Source organism: Equus caballus, chromosome 25, assembly GCF_041296265.1.
Source record: "Equus caballus isolate H_3958 breed thoroughbred chromosome 25, TB-T2T, whole genome shotgun sequence".
Classification (NCBI taxonomy): domain Eukaryota; kingdom Metazoa; phylum Chordata; class Mammalia; order Perissodactyla; family Equidae; genus Equus; species Equus caballus.
The window spans coordinates 45388003-45406515 of NC_091708.1; the positions used below are offsets into that span (position 1 = coordinate 45388003).

Here is an 18513-nt window from a genome sequence, read left to right on the forward strand (position 1 = left end):
ACTATGTCCCACCAATCAGTTACGGACCGGATACGACATGAGGCCCCGCGACCAGCCTCGCCCTGACCAATGCCAGGCTGGTGGGCGGTTCTGAGGGTTTCAGCTCCTCACTGACAGGAAAGGGGCGCTAGTTCAGCTTGAGGACACTTGTCAAACACCAGACGGCTTCTCCTCGTCACTCCCTCCCGTTCCCGCGTCCAGGAGGCGCTGGTGAGGGCTCGCAGGAATGTAAAGAGGATGCACAGCCGGAGCTGTAGCCGCTTTCCAAGGATCTGGCTTTCCTTCAATACATACACACACATGCACACACGCACCAACGTGCACAAGCACACGCGTGCTCACATGCACACACCTCCCAACCCCATGAGCCGCAGGAGAGACCTGTCTGGAAAGGAGGCGTTCCTGGGGTGCCACAGAGCAGGGGCCGACACGCGGTGAGGCCGAGACATTAAGCACACGATGGGGAAGAGTCCTCCACCACGTAGAACTGGACTTCAGGGTCGTCCAGCCCGAGAGGGCAGGAGCAGGACCTGTGTGCACCCGCGTTCCCATCACCACGTGGAGAGGTTCAAGTCTTCCCTCCATCCAGAATGACTTCCTTCCCTAGCGCATCTCCCAAGCCCATCTGCCAGCGGCGCCACCTCCTCCTAGAAACCTCCCCAGGTTGGAATCCCCTCTCCCTCCCTGGAGCTCGCTCTGCATTTCGCCCAGACCCCCCTGGTGCAGTGACTGCCTTGAATTATGGTGCTCAGCCTCCAGCTGGGTCTCCGGGCTGCTCCTTAGCACGTGGAGCCCAGCTCCCTTCGCTCGGCCAGTCCCATCCCCACCCCACCCTGGCACAGCACTTCGTAGTCAGAACTTAACGATGTGGATTAAGGCTGCTCCAGCTAGAGAAGCCCAAGGTGACCTGGCCTACATGCCAAACTATATGACCCGGTGGATTTTTTTTATGGTATGAATTAGGACCGCCCCAGGGAGAGAAGCCCGGGGCATCCTCACCTGCATGCCGATCTATATGGCCAGATTCGTATCTAAAGTTATAGGACCGCACAATAACCAGACCCCATCTGCACTGAAATCATTTAATGACTTTTTACATCATCTTTTCTTTTTCCAGTAAAAATAAGTCACGTACCCATGCCTTATAAAATTAGCCTTAACCCTCAACTCAGGGCAGCAGAAGCTCTGACTGCCCATGGGTCCTGTCCCCATGCTATTCCACACTATTCTCTAAATAAAAAGAGCACCTCTGCCAGATCTTGAGAGTCCAAGAAATCTTTCTTTCGACTCCTCAGCTCACCGACCCCGCATCACTTAATACTTAACGTCACGCAGTCTCAGTGGCTCCTGCCTACCAACAACGTAACCGTCTGAAGAGTGAGGGTTTCACTGGCTCGTTGCAAACCCGGACTCCTCCCAGCCAGGGTGGGGCATGGTCTGAGTGACGGCTTCCCTGTGCGAAGGTGACGGTGACCTTGAGAGAGGCAGAGTCACAAATGGAGCAACAGTGCCTTCAGGCAGCCTTGGCTCCCTCCTCCCCTCCCAGCCCCCATCACCCCCCACCACCGCCCGCCTGGCCCTCACGCCCCGCCCAGGGAGCCGCAGGACCCACAGGGACCCACTCGGTGGACACAGAGGCTGAGGCGCCCCGAGTCACACACATGTGCACCGGCCTCACGGTGGAGGGGGACCAGCATCCAGACCCCCAGCGTGGTCGGCGCCTTTTCCACAGCATCCCGCTGGGGTTTGCCATCAGCAAATGCGGGGACTGACATTTTACCTGAGCATCACAGCTCTCCAAGCACAGTTCCATCCATTGTCTGCTGTGGGCCCCCCGACTCTGCGAAATGGCATTTATAATAGAGAGATCAGCTGTCAAGAGCAGCACAGAAAGGACGCCGCAGAGCTCGCCCGAGGGGTCCAAGCCTGGGGCCCTTTCAGATCTCCCCAGATGCTCGACATCTCCAAAGGCTCCCCTTAGACGTGCTCACCTGTGGAGGCAGCACACGGATTACTCAGCCCTCCTGTAGGGAGAGGTCTCCATTTCCACGGCATCAAGACTGACCCCATTCCTGCCTTCCGCCCGCCACCCCCGCAGAGCAGACGCTTCCTCCAGGCTCAGCCCACCAGGTCCTCCGGGACGCCCCTAATGGTTAATCAGACACAGTTGGCGAGATGCCTGCACAAGCGCCAGCGATGACAACCGTGCCAGGAGCCAGGCATAATCACGGCTCGGGTCTAATTCAGGAAAAACAGATCTGACTTCGGGTGACAGCATGCCAGTTCTGAGAGGATTGTAAGTGCCCCGTGGTTCTTCTGTATATGGCCTGATCACAGCCCCCGTTCCTCTGATTACCCCCTTGGGACTTTCTGAGCCGGGGTCAGAGCTGGATGACCAGACAGGGCATCTGTGCCCTGAGTTACAAGCGGGTGGGCTGCACCCCGAGCGTCACTGTGGGCCCTAACTTCTCCAGGAAAGACGTCTCAGAGCCACAGCCTGCCGTCTGCACAGGGGGCTCACAGGGACCCTTTTCTTGTTTCAGATCCCTTTGGGATCCTATTAGCACCGACTCAGAGAGTCCAGCACCGACAGATGACTTAGTACAAACAATAGCATCTAAGGGCCTTGTTGGGTCTCCCTGTCTCTCTTCCTCCTCATGTTAGGAGCCCAAACGCCACCCCCTGAAATAAATATTCCATGGGAGGCGATTTTCCAGCCAGCATCCACTGGCACAGCCTGCTCTGTGCCCTGATGGTGGCAAAGCCTCAATCCAGGCTTGGCAGCCGACAAGGACCAAGTCTTTCCAAACGAAGCAATGTTTGTTTTTAATTACTGAATTAACTACTGACATCTTTGCTCAGCTCCCCCGCGCTGGGGGGGTTAGTGCCAAAGACACTGTAAGCCCTCGGAGCCTGCATTTCTCTGGGTGAACATCTTGCCTGGCATTGCAGCCCGGCCCTCCCTAAACTGACACGGAGCAGCCCAGAGAGTGCAGGGGCTCAGCAGCCGTGGCCCAAGGAGGTGGCCGTGGGGCCAGCCCCACAGAGCTCCGCGGGGCCAGGGAGATTTCTCAGGGTGCCCAAGGGGAGCCACGCTCTTGTCGGCCCAGCGGGAGCTGGCCCTGGCATCCTGACCACACAGCCACAGGGACAACTGAACCCTGAGTGACCTCCAACCCCGACGGCAACAGGGGCTCTCTCACGCCGAATCCTTCCCCACGCCGTGCCATGCCGGTGATCTGTCTTCTTCTTGTCTGATTCTTTGCTTTGAATCAACTCAGTCGGGACATGCTCACTGAGACCGTCTAAACCACGAGGTCGAGCCCTGAGCTGGCTCAGCCTGGGGCCACAGGGCCCACTCATGGATGCATTCCCCTCCCCATAAGGGCCAATCGCAGCCAGGATTCCTCCCACTGCCCTTGGAATTTTCCTACAGGGCCTGGCCGGTGGCCACTGGCCACCCCCAGGCTCTCCCCGCCCAGGTGAAGGCAGGCTCTGCGTGAGTCCCTGCTTCATCCAGAGGTGTCAGCTCTGTCACCCCTGAGACGGGAGGTGCAGGTCTGGGCAGCAAAAGGGGCTTCCTGGGGCTCAGGCAGGTGCCCGAAGAGGCCAGGGCAGGGGGTAGTGACCAGGAGGACTCACCACGGGCCACTAGGGACCCCCGAGACTCCAGGAAACACCAGGGGGGTGCCTGTCAAGAGGACTTGGGGTTCTGTAAAAGCAGGTAGGTGACTGGACCAGAGAAATCCTGGTGACAGCTTCCATGTGGCCCACCGTCACCAGCCCCAAAAGGGGCAACCTCCCCATGGGAGCAGAGGACCCAAATAGAAAGCAATGGAGCCTTGAGAGGGGCTCAGAGTAATGACCAATGGACCCCTGGGACCCCAGGCTTAGAGCTGGTCAGAGGGCAGGGCTGGCTGAGCTGACCCCAAGGACACATAGAATTGGGACAAAAACTGGCTTCTGGGAATGAGGAGCGAGAGTGTCGGCATCCAGACAATGAATGGGGTGGAGGGGCAACCTTTTCCCCCCACATTCCTGAGCCCCAAAGGCAGGACCTTGGCCTGGCCAGCTCTCAGATTACCCAGAGCGCCAAAGGTGACCCCCCCCCAGCACAGAGCAGGGCCCCCCAAGGCTTGTATGTCCCTGTCCAATTAAAGACAGACCCCACTAGCACCCAGGGCCTGCAGCCTGAAGCTGGACAGGGAGAATGTTCAGAGCAGTGGACTTCAGCCTGGGCGGATTCTAGCCCCAGAGGACACAGGGCAATGGCTGGAGGCATGTTGGGTCGTAATGACTGGAGGAGGGCGCTCCTGAGGTCCAGTGGGACAGACAGGCCTACTGTAAGCATCCTGCAGTGCCCGCGACAGGGCCACAACAGACACTGGACCCAGTGTCAGCAGTGCAGAGGCGGAAGGCAGCTCCAGACCAGGAAAGGGATGGTCTTACGAATCCCAGGCAGGACCCTCCCAAGACTCAGGCACCCTCGGCGGCAGCCCCAACCTCAGACGTGGGTATGGATGGGTCTCTACAACTCCACCAGGCATCCCCTTCCCGGGCACGTTTCCTGCGTGGAAACCAAAGTCCACCTACAACTGAAGGCAACTGGCCAACCAGGGCTAACAATCCAGGTGTCTGGTGGACTGTGGCACCCTCTCCATGTCCCCTGGGACTGAGCACACCCTGGGCACATCCTGGGAGTGTAGGAGTGTCTTCCATTCTCTTACCTCCACACGTCCACCATACACACACCACAGACATGTACTCCCACACACATGGGCATGCTCACATGTGCACACATGCACACACATGCAAATGCACGCATACTTGTGTGCACACATGTCGTGCACACATGCACACGTCGCACACACATACAGCGCGCACACACACACACATACATGCTCCCACATGCACAAGCCCATGCACACTCTTCCTTAAAGGGTTGCTCTCCTTTCCTGAGCCCGGCCGCCACCTGGCTCATCCAGCCAATGGGAGGGAAACGAGCTCAGATTAAGACGTCATGATGAAGTTTGATGCGGCCCCGTGCCGCCTCTGTGTCTGCCCGTGAGCGTCGGCCAGGCATTAGTATTCCATGCACTCTGCTCCCTGCTCACCCCAATCCTTCACGGCCTCGCACGGCACCCTTTTCATCCCTTATATTAGGGCTCACATCCTCGCTGAGCTGATGTGGCATCCGCTGTCCTTCTGAGGCTGAGGTTTTACAAGAATAAATGCAAACGACAGCAGTCCGTATTTACAGACCGGACCCGAGGTGGCCAGCAGGGGCCCGGCTGCTTCATTATCCAGGGGAAGCTGCACGATGCCCACTTCTGGAAAACCTTCCAAACTGATTTTGCTTGATCTCTCGGTAGCAATTTTGTTCAAAGCCTCCTTTCTTGTTGCATTTGCTTTTCAGGCATTTTTGGCCCACAGTGATTACTTTATAATCATGGGATTGTAAGACCTGCTGGAATTCACACGGCCCAGGCCTCACTGTAAAGCCGGCCCTGGGCAGAGCTACTCCAGAGCAAAGGGCACCTCCAACGAGCAGAGGTGATGGGTCGTGTCCCGATCTCCTCCCCAGGAGCTGGCAGTGCTCTTGAATCTGCCCCCAGTCTCTCCTGTTCTAGGACTTGTGCTTTTCCTCCTCTCTGCCGAGAACCACACTGCTTGGCAGGCCTGGCTTGCCTGCTCACGGAGGGACCAGCCTGGACCACAGCCCAGAGATTTCCCGGGGATGAGGAAGCACAGGGTCGGCCCTAGAGACGCAGACTCTCTCTTCCAAGCCAGGGGCACTGGGCTCCAGAATGTTCTCCCAGGCCCTCGTGGCTCCCTAGTCAGCACCACTGCCCAGCATGGGCAGGAGACAGCCCACAGCCCCAGCCGGTGCCTCGTCCACCCGGGTTGGGACCCTCACATACGGCCTTGGCTCAAGGCTTCCTTGTTCCTCCTGGCTCCGAGCTCAGAAAAAAGATCTCCAAAATATGAATTATGTATTAAAAAGCCAGGCAGAGCAATCACAGGCAATAAATAATTCTGAGCTACAGACACATTAGTTAGCTGTACAATCCACTTACAAGCCAAACCAACCGTCTTATTAATAACAGGCAGAAGGAGGGGCACTGCTAATATGGAGAGGGGGCCGGGGCGTCGCACGCTCAGGGCTGCCATGGCGCTGGCCAGACTGCTCCTCAGTGTCATCCCCAGGGCATCTGCTCAGCGGGGCCACTGGCTCGGGACGAAGGGGCCGGCAGGGACTTCACGGTGTTCAGACTTGGAAGGGAGGGCGTTCATGGAAGTGCCGCTCTGTTGAAGAGCGAGCGCGTCTGGTTTCACGGACCAGTCTGGCAACGCATCACCTGACTAGCTCTCCTTTATGGGGTGCAAAGGATTCCATGCAGCTCCAGAACATTCTTGATGAACAGATAAGAATTCTATTGAAGTGAGCACCTAAGTGATTTGTGGTTCAACTGGACATTCTTAAGTGCTCCTCGGGACGTTCTGCTCTCTAAGCTATTTTTGCTATTATCTCGGTAAATTTGCTGGCATCACGTGTTTGCAATGTCTTAAAAAGCTATTTGCTAAGCAAAGGTCAGCCTGGACCCAGAGCCTACTTAAACAATCCCAGATTAGCAGGCACGTCCTTGCTGGTGATGGAAGGTGGCTGCCGGACGTGAACACCATCCGAGGTTTGGAAAGCGCAGGGCTGGGGAGTCACGTCTCCGTCATCCTCAGCAGCATTTCGTAGCCGCACTTCCTGGAGCACTGTCTCGTGGACGCACATCGTTGTCGTAATTTCAGAGTGCTTTCTTTGTGCCAGCCCCGAGATGTTTCACGTGAGGCTCATTGGATTTCAGCCATGTTACAAAGTAACCACTCTCATTACCCCTCTTTACCTACAAAACGAGCGAGCTTAGGGTCCCAGGGCTGGCGAGAGGAGCAGAGCCAGGATGCACCACCACAGCTGCCCCGACCCTTGACCTCTGAACTGTTCCGGCTCCCATCACCCTGCAGTAGGGTCAGAAGGGCGGGCATCGACGCCCTGGTTCACAGATAAGGAGACTGAGGGCAGGAGGAGGATGCCATTTGTCCTAAGGCACGTCCCTAGTGAGTGGCGGGGCCGGGGCGTGGTCCAGGCACCTAAGCCAGAGCCTGACTCCAGGGAGCTGGCCACAGTGAGTCCACTCATGCCTTATATCCTGGAAGACGGTGGTGGGCAGGGAACCTTTCTTAGAGCCAAGCTCTCGCCTGCAGAAAGCTCCATCTCCTGCTCCCAAGGGTAGGCCCCTGGGCCCCCACAGCAGAGTCATGTCCAGAACGCCCCGCCCTTGCCTCACCAGCCTGCGTCTCAGTGAGAAGATGCACAAAGGGCCCTGGACAGTCAATGGCCCGCTGGATTGCTGCTGTGCAGACTCCGGCTCTTGCTCTCTCTTCCTCCGATTCAGGGATCCATTTGGCTGAGAGAGCGCTCATTTATCATGTCCTAAAATTGCAGGCCCATAATGCACTTGCCTGCAAAAGAGCCATGCCCACTGGCCCCGCCTCTGCCTCCACAGGGGTGCCGGGGGACAGCGCCCAGGTCGGAAGGCTCGGGGAGCAAGCATCTTTTCCCTTAAGTGAAATTCACGCTGGGTCTATCCAAGCTCCTCTCCACATGTTAATGCCTTAAAAGCTTCAGCTTTCTCTCTGGGTCAATTTCCTTCCAACCAAATATTAGAATTAAGCTTTGAAAGCCTGCTGCCGTGGTCTGAGTGCCAGACCAGGCCATCAGAGCCCGGCACTGCATCACGCCGGCGTAAATATTTAAAGAGATGCTGGGAGCAAAGAGCTCTCAGGAAGCGAGGACTGGGGAAGGGCTGTGGGGGGCCGAGAAGGACGTCTGAAGGTTTGTCTGGCAATGACAGGAGCCATCTGGCAGGGAAATGTCTGAACCCCAAGGGTCGCTCTGACAACGGCCATGAGACTGAGCGATGGGGTTGAGAGCAACTCTGGGCCCCTGGGAGCAACGTCTGGTTCAGTCTTCTCGGATAGAGGAATCCGATTTACAGAGGGGGAAACTTAGGCACAGAGAGGCTGACAACCTGCCTGAAGCATAATCCAAAACTCTCAGGGACAGTTTGACTTGTGCGTTTTCTCCTGCGCTTTGGGCAACCCCAGAATAGCACCGCTGGAAGGAACACAGAACTCATCAGTCCGGACCCTCGTTCCACAGAAGGGAAACCGAGGCCCCGACTTATCCAGATGGGTGGGGGTGGAGAGGAAAATTGAGTCAGGCTTTGTCTCTCCAGCATTCACACGTCCGTTCATTCAGTTGCTCGTTTCACAGATGTGCATGGCACACAATGGACCCTTGAATTAGTGAGTGAATAGACGAATGAATGAGCATCTACTCGGTGCCAAGCAAGTCCCAGACATTGGGACCCTAAGATGGGAGAACCATGGGTCCTGATCCAAAGAGTGGAGGGGGAAGATAGACAACTGGTGACCCCAGCGCGGGGCAGGGACTGGGATGACAGAGCTGCCGTCCAGCTGGAGCACGTGTTGGATTCGTCTCTGAGCCCAAACTGCCGAGGGGGAGGGTCACGGAGGGGAGGATCATGAGCCATCATCAAGTGGATCCTCCTTCCTGCAGTAACTGAGGGGTGGTCCGTGCAAACACGGATGGAAGGCACGCGGGCTTTCCCTCGAAGCCCAGTCTTATGGCGTATTCCATATTTGGGAGCATCCGTTTTGGGCTAGGCGTTGGGCTTCCCCACAGCCTGTGCTGAGTCCGTGTTGGCTGGTGCCCTGGTTGGAGCAAACGCTAGTGGAAAACAACCTTTATGCTTTTTTCTCTGTCCAGGGATGGCACCTCCGCTCTGCCTCCCTCTCATTTCCAGCTTCATAAACCGTCCCTTGGCTAGGGAGCAGGGTGGCCCTGCAGAGCAGCACCCAGGGCGTGGAACAACAGGACAGCCGTGGGTCTGACCTTGGCCAATAAAAGGACATCCTTTCTCTCTGTTTGGTGTCCACATGTGCAAAGCGGGGATGATAACCAGGGCTCATCCTCTGGTCGTCCGAGGATGAAGGGACACGATCCTTGTGAAATGCCCATTAGTGCCCAGCACATGGTAGGGGCCAAAGGATCTCCAGCCTCTGCTCCTTCATCCTCCGTCAACCGCCTGTGGTCTGTCTGGACCAGACCCTGCCCTCAGACATGTGCAGTGCAGCGAAGGATGCAGCCAGGAAAATACAAGATTTCAAAATGGGGGCAGAAGATCAAACCGGTCCTGCAGGGGGCCGTGAGATGCTCTCTGGGGACAGGCCTCCCCCAGGGCCACGGCTCCTCACCTAGGACCGGGAGGGTGTGAACCGTGTCTGCGCTGGACGAGAGACAGGGCCTCAGCCCGGGGTCAGCCCTCAGGCCAGGCTGTGGTGGGAACACCCCCGGCTTGTTCTCTTTGCACCAACACTCAGCACATGTGGTCAGATCGTCTTCCAGAGCTTCTCAGAAAGCCAACAACCACTGGCTTACCGGGCTCAGAGTGCCACCCGGGGGGGGGACACAGCTCCCTGCCACATGGCTAGCAGGGGACACCTGGCGCCCTGCTGGCATCGGCCCCAGCTCTCTACGGAGGGCACTTAAGTCACCACTGTATAGGAGTCCTGAAGGCATTTGTCCCCACCTTCCAGATGCCTCTCTTATCTCATGGGGCCCCCCTCAGTGCCCTCGCTGGCTCTTCCTCCCTCCCTGACCTCAGAAACGGTGGAAGTCCCCAGGCTCTGTCTGCAGCCATCCCCTCCTCCCCGTCTCCACCCGCTCCCTTGGTAAACCCGCCCGCTCCTACCAGAGGAACACCATCTATTTGCTAAGGGTTCCCCGGTCCACACCCCCAGCCCGGACCTGCTCCACCCCTCATGCGGGCACCCAGGCTCCTCCTGGACACCTCCACCTGAGATCCAATAGGTCCCTCGAGGAACGGGGGTGAAGCAGGACCCCGAATTTCCCTCCTGCCCCATCCTCCCACACTCTCGAGCAGCGCAATTTGCTCAGTTGCTCAGACCAAGAGCCGGGAGGCCTCTCTCCCTCATGACTCACTGTCAAAGGCTCGGAACATCCCTTCAGCTCAGCCTTTAAAACTAGCCACAAACAAACATCTACTCACCAGCCCACTGCGGCCCCTGGTCCAGGCCGCCGGCCTCTCCCCAAGCACCCCGGGGCCCCCTCGCCTCCCTGCTTTTATTCTTGCCTCTTGGCAATTGTTTCCAACAACTGCTCATTTGTACTGCCACCTGCACACGTCACTTGCTGCTAAAAACATCTGGTGACCATCCAGAGCCCTGTAAACCAGCCCAAGGCCGCAGCTGGCCCCACCTCCTGCCCCGCTGCCCACTGCTCCCCAGGGCCCTGCCTTCCTGCCGCCTGGCACCAGATTCCTGTCATAGCAGCAGCAAGTCACTGAAGACCTGCTGCTTAAACCACACACCTTAGCTATCTTGCGATTCTGGAGGTCAAGCCTGAAATGGGTCTCAGGGGGCTAGAACCGAGGTGTGGGCCGGGCCTGCTCCCTCTGCGGCTCCAGGAGAGAATCTGTCTCCAGCTTTTCCCAGGTCTAGAAGTGGCCGCATTCCTCGGCTCGTGGCCCCAGCCTCCATCTTCAGAGCCGGCAGCTCGACATCTTCTCTCTGACTCTGAGCCTCTGCTTTCCGTGGCGCAGCTCCTCTCTCCCCGCCTCCCTGACGACACTTCCGTTAAAATCGCAGCCGCAGGAAACACCAGAAGCAGACCCTCGTGGGGAGACATTGTAACCGGATCGACCAGGAGTCACCGTCAGAGCTTGGAACCTGCTTCCACATCGAGGCCCTGGTCATTGCGGGATTCGTCCCACACAGGGCCAAAAAAAAAGCTCTGGGAACCAGGCACGCCCTCCCTGGGTGCCCAAGCACATCTGCCTTGACCCTCCAGGCCCCAAACCTCCGCCTGAGCCCAGATGCAGCCCCAGAGGTCAGCGGGGCCTCACCCCAGTGAACGTGGCCGGGGAGCTGGGCCTGGCAGGACCCATGTGGCTGTTCTAGACGGTGTCTAGGGTTTGGTGGGTTTGATCCATTCGATCTCACAGGAAAACAAACAACCATTGTGAAGCCAGAGCTTGGCAATCCTTGAGCCTGTCGGCAGCCCCAGGGCAGCCTTCCCGCTCAGACTCAGAACAGGGGAATAATCGCAGACTCCAGGGCAGTGACCCCTCCGTCTACACTGGCTAGAGCCCACTTCTGTGGACAGAAGAGCACCGAGGTTTCCTGCGCAGGAACAGTCGGTGCCGATGCCAGTCCTTCCTCGCCCGCAGCCAGGCACGCGGACGACTCCGCAGGAAGCTGCTCACATCACCGAGCGGCACTGTGACAAGCTTCCATCAAGCAAACAGGCTCTCGCTACTCTGCTGACTTCAGAGAAGGTTTCCAGTTGTGCTGTCGGCTTACAGGTTGTATCTCACATTCCTGGGGTGACAGGCTTTCCCACAGCCACGTCACCCGTCACCCAGGGCAAAAATAGGGTTGAAACTCAATGCTTAAAACCCGCCAAATTTCTTGTCCAGGGCTCATGGAAGAGCACGTTTCAAGATAGTAAGAAACTGTTTTTATCACAAGATAAACAATTATTGCACGTATTTCAGCAACATGTTGCTGCTCCCCTGTGTAATTTCCTCATAGATGTAAATCCTCACCGTAGGTTCACACGGCAGCGTTTCTGAAGCACCTGCCATGGGCGTGGAGGGGCACGGCGGGGACAGGACAGGACAGCCTGGCCCCTGCCTTCACGGGCCGGGGACCCAGCAAGCGAGTCCAGGCCAGTCCACTGGGACAAACAGTCATAGCCGGGTGAGTCATAGCGGGTCACAGTGGGGCGGGAGCCCCCCACATGCTGGGCATGGGGAGAGCTCTCTGCAGCAGTGACATTTCGACAGACTCAGAGTCTGCAGAGGGGTCACCTGGGGCTGGGGAGGGGGCAGGTGAGAAGGGCCTGCGTTTCCTGCAGGTGTGTGAACCAGCTAAGGGGTCATCCGCCCAGACGAACGGAATGCCTGGGGTCCGTCCGATTACTCCAGACCCCTGGGGTTTCGTTCAGCTTGCAAATTCTGCATCACTGCCGCCTGTTTCGTTCTGCAGACCCCTCCCCGCTCAGCTGAAGCCCTTGTTCAGTCAGCGCATATCCTCCCCAGCTCCTGCCTTCTTGTTTCTTTTCTTCTCTTTTGCATGTAAAACCAAATCCACGCACCAGCTCTGGAAACCTGTTTCTGGAACAGCAGCTCTCTGGAGCAACGGGCACCGCACGTCATGAACTACCCAGCTGACCCCCATGTCAGGGTCTGCAAGATCCTCATCACCAGCCCGGTTGTTGCATAACACCGAATTATCGGCCTGAGGAAGAATCTTCACAAAGAACTCAAGATTCACGGGAAATTAGCCCGAAGTCTGGAGCTCTCTTGACGGTGGAGCCTCATCCACCCCAAAATGGCCTCAAGTGACCAGCGCAGGGGACGCCACCCAGCCTGCTTCAAGTGCACCCAGCACAGAAAGTACCGTTGTCTCCTTGTTCTGCGCATGTGTCCTGATGCCCACGGGAGCCTGGAGGGAAGCGTGGAGGGACAAGCCCAGAGGACTGTCTCGTGTGACCCTGACCACGATGCACAAGGTCCCTGCCGTCATCACATCCATTTTGCACACGAGTAGACTGAGGCTCAGAGAGGTGGGGAGACGAGGCAGAGGACAGCTGGTGAGCGACTGAGGCAGCTGCAGTGTGTCAGCCTGGGAACATCCCAACAACAAAGACAGCACGGTGACAAAGCCAGAGCAGTGGCCCCAGCTGCTTCCCTTGGGCCAGAGCCGTCCTGGGGGCCTTCTAACCAATGACTGGCAAGTCGCTCAGAGCAGGGCCCCCTGTTTCTGCAGCAGGACAGCGCCCTGAGCCTCCCAGCCTGTCCGGCGCTCCTACATCCTTGAGTGACACGTGTCACCCTCTATCCCTCTCCAGCCCATGGAAATGGCACTTCCAGGGCCACACTTGGGCTGACCATTTGGGGGGCTCTGTCTCCCAGCAGATTAGCTGTCTTATGTGAAGAGAATATTTCCAGAGCCAAGAACTTCCCAGGGTCGTCGGCACCTCTCACCTCCCCCGATGATCAAATTCGACAGCTTAAAAAGTGAACTAGGCCCCAGAGACACAGACGCCAAAATCCCCATTGAGGAGACGTGTTGGGACGTCCCGTGAAATCCCGCCAGGTCTCCGCCCGCGGGAAGCACCGACCCGTCTGACGGGCGCTGGAGCAGTCCCGGGGCGTCGCACGGCCGAGGCCCGAGGCTGCTGGGAGCAGAGACTGGGCCACCTGAGGGTCCCTGGGGTCTGGGCAGTGTCCTTGGATGAGAAAGGAGGGAGTCGGACCCATGAGGAGAAGCCACCTGTGCTGGCCTCGTTTACCCCGAGACACGTGAAGGGGAGAGAATTGGCATCTTTAGGTGCATAAAGGACCGTTATGAGAGAAAAGAGGAGCAGGGGAGGGCAGCCGGAAGCGAGATGCAGGCTTACACTCTTGGCTCTGCTCAGTGTGGTTGGACCACGTGAGCCTCGAATTCAGACAGGCTCAGGCTCAAACATCTGCTTGCCAACGACTGGCTGTGTGCCCTTGAGCAAGTGCTTTGACCTCTCTGAGCCTCCGTTTCCTCATCTGCAGAAGGGGAAGAATAATATCTGTCTCCAGGATGGCCGCCAGGACCCGGAAGCACTGACTATTTCCTCCCCTCCTGCGGTCCCAAAACATGATGATGGAGATGACGGTGGTGGCGGCGGCCACTCATGACTCTTGAGAGCTGACTCTGGACAGAACTAACGGAGACGAATCCTCACAAATGTGTGATGTAGATACTGTTATTTGTCCCATGTTACAGATGAGGAAGCCAAGACTCAGAGACGTCTCTCAGAGAGTGATTTGCCTGAGATCACACAGCTGAAGGCAGGGCAGAGCCAGACCCGCTCCGAGAGTCATCATCTCTACTGAGCCTCCTGGACTCCGTCTTCTCAATAAGTCTGGTGGAGCGGGACTTAAACATCTAACAGATCTTTCCAGACTTAGCCACCTAGACTAGCGCTGTTGAACAGAAGTTCCTGCACTGACAGGAATGTTCTAGATCTTCGCCATCCAACATGGCAGCCACATGTGCCTGCTGAGCCCTTGAAATGCTGCTGGTGCGACGGAGGAGGCAAATTTCTGGTCGCGTTGGGTCTTGATTCATTTAGACGTGGGGAGACACTCACGGCTCCAGGCGGCCGTGTTGGATGGCGCAGCTCTAGACATCATCACGCGTTAACCGAGCCCTCCTCCGATGCTTTCAAGGCGCCCACCCTGCCCAGACAGGCCGGGGAGGCTCACTCAGGAAGCTGCTCACTGACGGTGGACTCCAGTGGCGCCAGGATGGACACACGCTAAGGCCAGCTGGGGGCTCCATCTCCCACCCATGGGAAGGTGTGCGGGGCCCGGGAAGAGTTGTTGTGCCCACCCCGGGCGTGTCGCTGGGATGCTGCCCTTCCTCTCTCCCAGCTCTGGGCCTCCCCGGAGGCTGCAGTGTGCACCCAGCAGGGTCGGATTCCAGGGAGCGAGGCCGTGATGTGAGGCAGGGACAGTCTGCGTGGAGATCAAGGTGAGGCTTCCGGTTTCATATGCTAGGTTCCGGCCAAACTTTGCCCTCATGGTCCCCGTGCCCCTGAGAGACCTCCTTTGCTCAGCTACAGAATGGAGGGAAGAGGGGCACCCCACATCCACCGCCCCGTGGGGTTGTGAGGATGGGCTTGCAGTCCTGGTGTGGAGGGAGGAGCCGGTTCCTGGCGCATCCCCAGGGCTCAGGAGGGCGGCCTCCCCACCACCACGCTGAGAGGAGGCCGCTCACTCCAGGAGGCAAAAAAACAGCCACGGCCATAATAACTTCCTAAAACCCTGGACGCAAAGGCGGCCCCGGCAGGCTCGGGCAGGGCCGCTCCGCCGGGCGGCTCCCACTTCCTCCTAAACAGCACTCCGGCGCCCGGAGACTTCCAGGAAGATTAAGCTGAAAACTCTCTTTTCCAGCGTCGGCTGCGAGAGGAGAGGAAGTTGCCATGGAAACAGCATCTGGCAAATTCACTTGAGTTTTAGAGGCGAGGAAAGGATAAAGAAAATTCAGCGCAGCCCCGGACGCGCTGCCTCCCTCGCTTTCCCCAACATGCAGGCGATGGGGTCGAGGGGGAGAGAAGGGAGTGCTCTAAAACTCGCGGAGACAAGCTATTTAGGATTTGTTTATGGCTCTTTAGTATCCAGCATTCCAAGTCTGGTTTTGACTGTTTTGTTGCCAAAAGGCAGCACCCGACGTTTGGCGTTGGACGAGCGGAATGGCAAGGAGAGGTACGAAGGCTTCCGTGCCGCGCGCTTCCCACGAAGCCAGCTCCTCTGCGGCCTCTGTGGCTTTCAGCACAGAAGAAGGAGCTGACACGGACGCCCACCCTGCCCACAGAGGCCTGGGGCCAATGGAGTCTCCCTGTGCCCATCGCATATGTGCATCCGACGTATTCAAAATAGAAATATTTATCTATTCAATATACGCAAGTTTACATGCGAATACACATACGTGGGTGAAGTATTTACTCAGAAACATTCAGAGCCCCCTGACCACCAGGCTGTGTGCCAGGTGCTGAGAGTTAGGGGCTGAGACCCACAGAGCCTCGTGGAATTTCCATCCCTGGCAGCACAGAGAAGCTCCCGGGTGGCTCCTGCAGCGGGGGGCAAGCCCTGAAATTGGGGAGGATTGTGTGAGCACACAAGAAACAGCCGCCTCACTACATCTGGGACAGGGAAGGAGGATGCCAGAGAGGCTTCATGGAGGAGGCGGCGTCCAAGCTGACTTCTGCAGCACAGTTCAGCCACCTGAAGAAGGGGCAGGTGGAGAAGCAGGCAGCAGGGGCCCCTGCAGTGCGGACCTGAGTGACGTGAAGCCCGGCCAAGCAGGGCGACAAGGACAGCATAGCCAAGAGGCTGGGCAGGACTATCCTCGGGGCCTCATCAGCAGGAAGAAGTTTGGAGGTGAGCCCATCACAACCGGAGTCCCCCACATCCTGGCAGGGTATTCAGCAGTCAGAACCATCCTGGGCTGCCGGGCGGGGTCCAGGTGTCCAAGGGCGGGGACTGGAGCTGACACCACGCAGAGGCTGCAGCCGAGACCCAGGAGGACAGGAGGGCAGGCCATCCGATGGCCACTGCAGGGAGGTGGAGTTATTGGCTCTGCTGCCTCGGCCAATGAAGGGCTGGGGGCCTGTGGGGACCAGGAGAGCCAGGAAGGTCAGGGCCAAGCCAAGATGCTGGAACACTGGCACAACTGGAAACTGGGAAAGGCCTCCTAGGGCCTTGGGACCGGTGCTGGAGGGTGCAGGGCGTGTGCCCTGGGACTTCCATTCCAGGCTCAGGCTGGGCAGGTGGGGGAGGCTGAGAACAGGTCCCTGCGAGAGTCTCCTCTCGGAGAGAGAATGGATGACAAGGCGCTTCCTGCTCACACCCTTGTTTATATGCAAATTGAAACTTTCTAAATTGCATTTATTTCCAAATCTAATTTGGTGAGCCATATATATTCATCATAGAGCATGATGGGACATATTGGAAAGCCCCCAAAAACAGAAATGCCTACAGTCCTGCCCCCCAGAGTGAGTGACAGGCAATGCGCATGTGCACACCTTTCCATTTCCTCCTGTGCACAGAGGAGCTTTCCATCAGTGTGGCACCAGGTCGACAGTGTTCTGAAGGCTGTTCTTTTTAATAGATACAGTCCTCTTCCTGGGCCCCTCTCTGGCACCCCGTAGGTGACCAGTAAACGTCGGCTAAATAAATGGATGGAGGAAGGAACATTTTTTTCCTCATTCATTCTCTTCTGCAATCTTATTTTTCCAACGTTTTGGGTGGCTACCTGATGCTCCACTGTGCAGGCAAGCCGCGCATGTCAACCCTCCCTCATGCCGGGTGTCGATGCTCTCTCCAGGTTTTGCACTATTTCAGACGCTGCCCAGTGGACGTCCTGGCGGTCACGTCTTTGACCTCATCTCAGATGACTGGGTCGAAGGATGCCCACTTCTGCAGGGCTCTTGACACGTGTTCATCCAGTTGCTGTCGGGAGAGGACACACCCACGTCCCCCCCAGCGCCCACGCTCCCACAACCCCCCTTAGACAGCTGCTCCCTAACTGCTTTTTGGAAAGAAAAGTCTATTCTTTGTACTTTGAATCTTCCCAAACCCTCTGTGTCAAAGACTAATTGTTGGTAGTTTTTTCCAATCCACGTGGATCAATACTAGTAAAATGAAGAAAAAAATAACTTTAAAAAAATCCAGAAATTATAAGCTCCAGTGTTTTCTATTGGATTCGACAAAGTTCTCCTGGCAAATCCCGCCTGAGTTTCTCAGTCTGGGGTAGCTTTTTCATCGTGCGCGCTCGCCAGCCAGCTCCTGCCCTGGGTCCCGCGCACAGACCACACCGCGGCGGCGCTGGGTGAAACGACTCGTTCTAGCAGCGCAGACGACCCGTGCCTCAGAACAGCCACGCCATGTGCATCTCCAGTCCCGTGAGGGATGCGGGGAAGGACTCGGTATTCCCATTTTAGAGAAGAGCAAATCGAAGCTCAGACGCTTGCCACGGCCGCCCTGGGATTGTGGGCGAGTCGAGAGGTCAGAACGTGGGTCCAGGTCCTCAGATGCCAATCCAGCACCCTACCGCCGTTTTCCAAAGCAGAGGGACCCTGCCCTCTGACACAATGACAAGTTAATGAGGCTCCCTGGCAGTTGTCCAGCCAGCCAGAGGCCCTTGTCTTTGCCCGCCCAGGGGGCTCATTTAGGCCAGAACAGCTTGAGCGGTGCTCAGGCCGGGGTGTGGATGGAGAAATCGGCCTCCCAGGGTGCCCTCCGTCTAGAGCTGGAGGCGCTGCTGGGGAGCTTCTGCTAGGTCCTGGGAGAAGCCCCCCGCCCCAAGCGCCGGCTGCCTCCCCATTGGCCACGATGCCTCACACACACAGAGCAGTGCCGGCTGAAGGAGCCGCATGTGAGATGAGAGCCTGCGGTGCCCCTGGGCTGAAACGGGTAGACGGATGAGGCAGAACAGCAGGGGCCTGTCCACCTGCCACATCCACGTCCCCAGGCGCACACATGCGGGTATTTACACACACAGGCATACACATGCCCGCGCACACAGGTCCCCAGCTCCTGCTGAGTGAGGACTGCGCCAACAGGTGCCAGACCACACCCACTGGAACAGCAGAAATTGAAGCCCGTCCACACTAATTGTGCTTGGGAGGCAAGCGGAACTCTCGTACACTGACCGTGGGCGTATAATCCACACAAACACTTTGGGAAACTGTTGACAGTTTCTCATCAAGTTAAACAAAGAGTTACCATATGACCCAGTAGTCCTCTTCCTGGGTGTCCACCCGGGAGAAGCAAATTGACGTCCGCCCAAGGCCTGGACGTGAGTGCTCATCAC

General features: G+C 57.5%; 1 long non-coding RNA gene across 1 annotated transcript; it reads right to left on the reverse strand.

Annotated features, from left to right (window-relative positions):
• Positions 1-890: 890 nt before the first annotated feature.
• Positions 891-3595, reverse strand: LOC138920704 (uncharacterized). The gene is made up of 3 exons (XR_011432361.1): positions 1992-3595; positions 1781-1840; positions 891-1474 (listed from the first exon to the last, which is right to left on the reverse strand). It is a non-coding gene; the product is annotated as an uncharacterized lncRNA (long non-coding RNA).
• Between the last annotated feature and the right edge of the window lie 14918 nt (positions 3596-18513).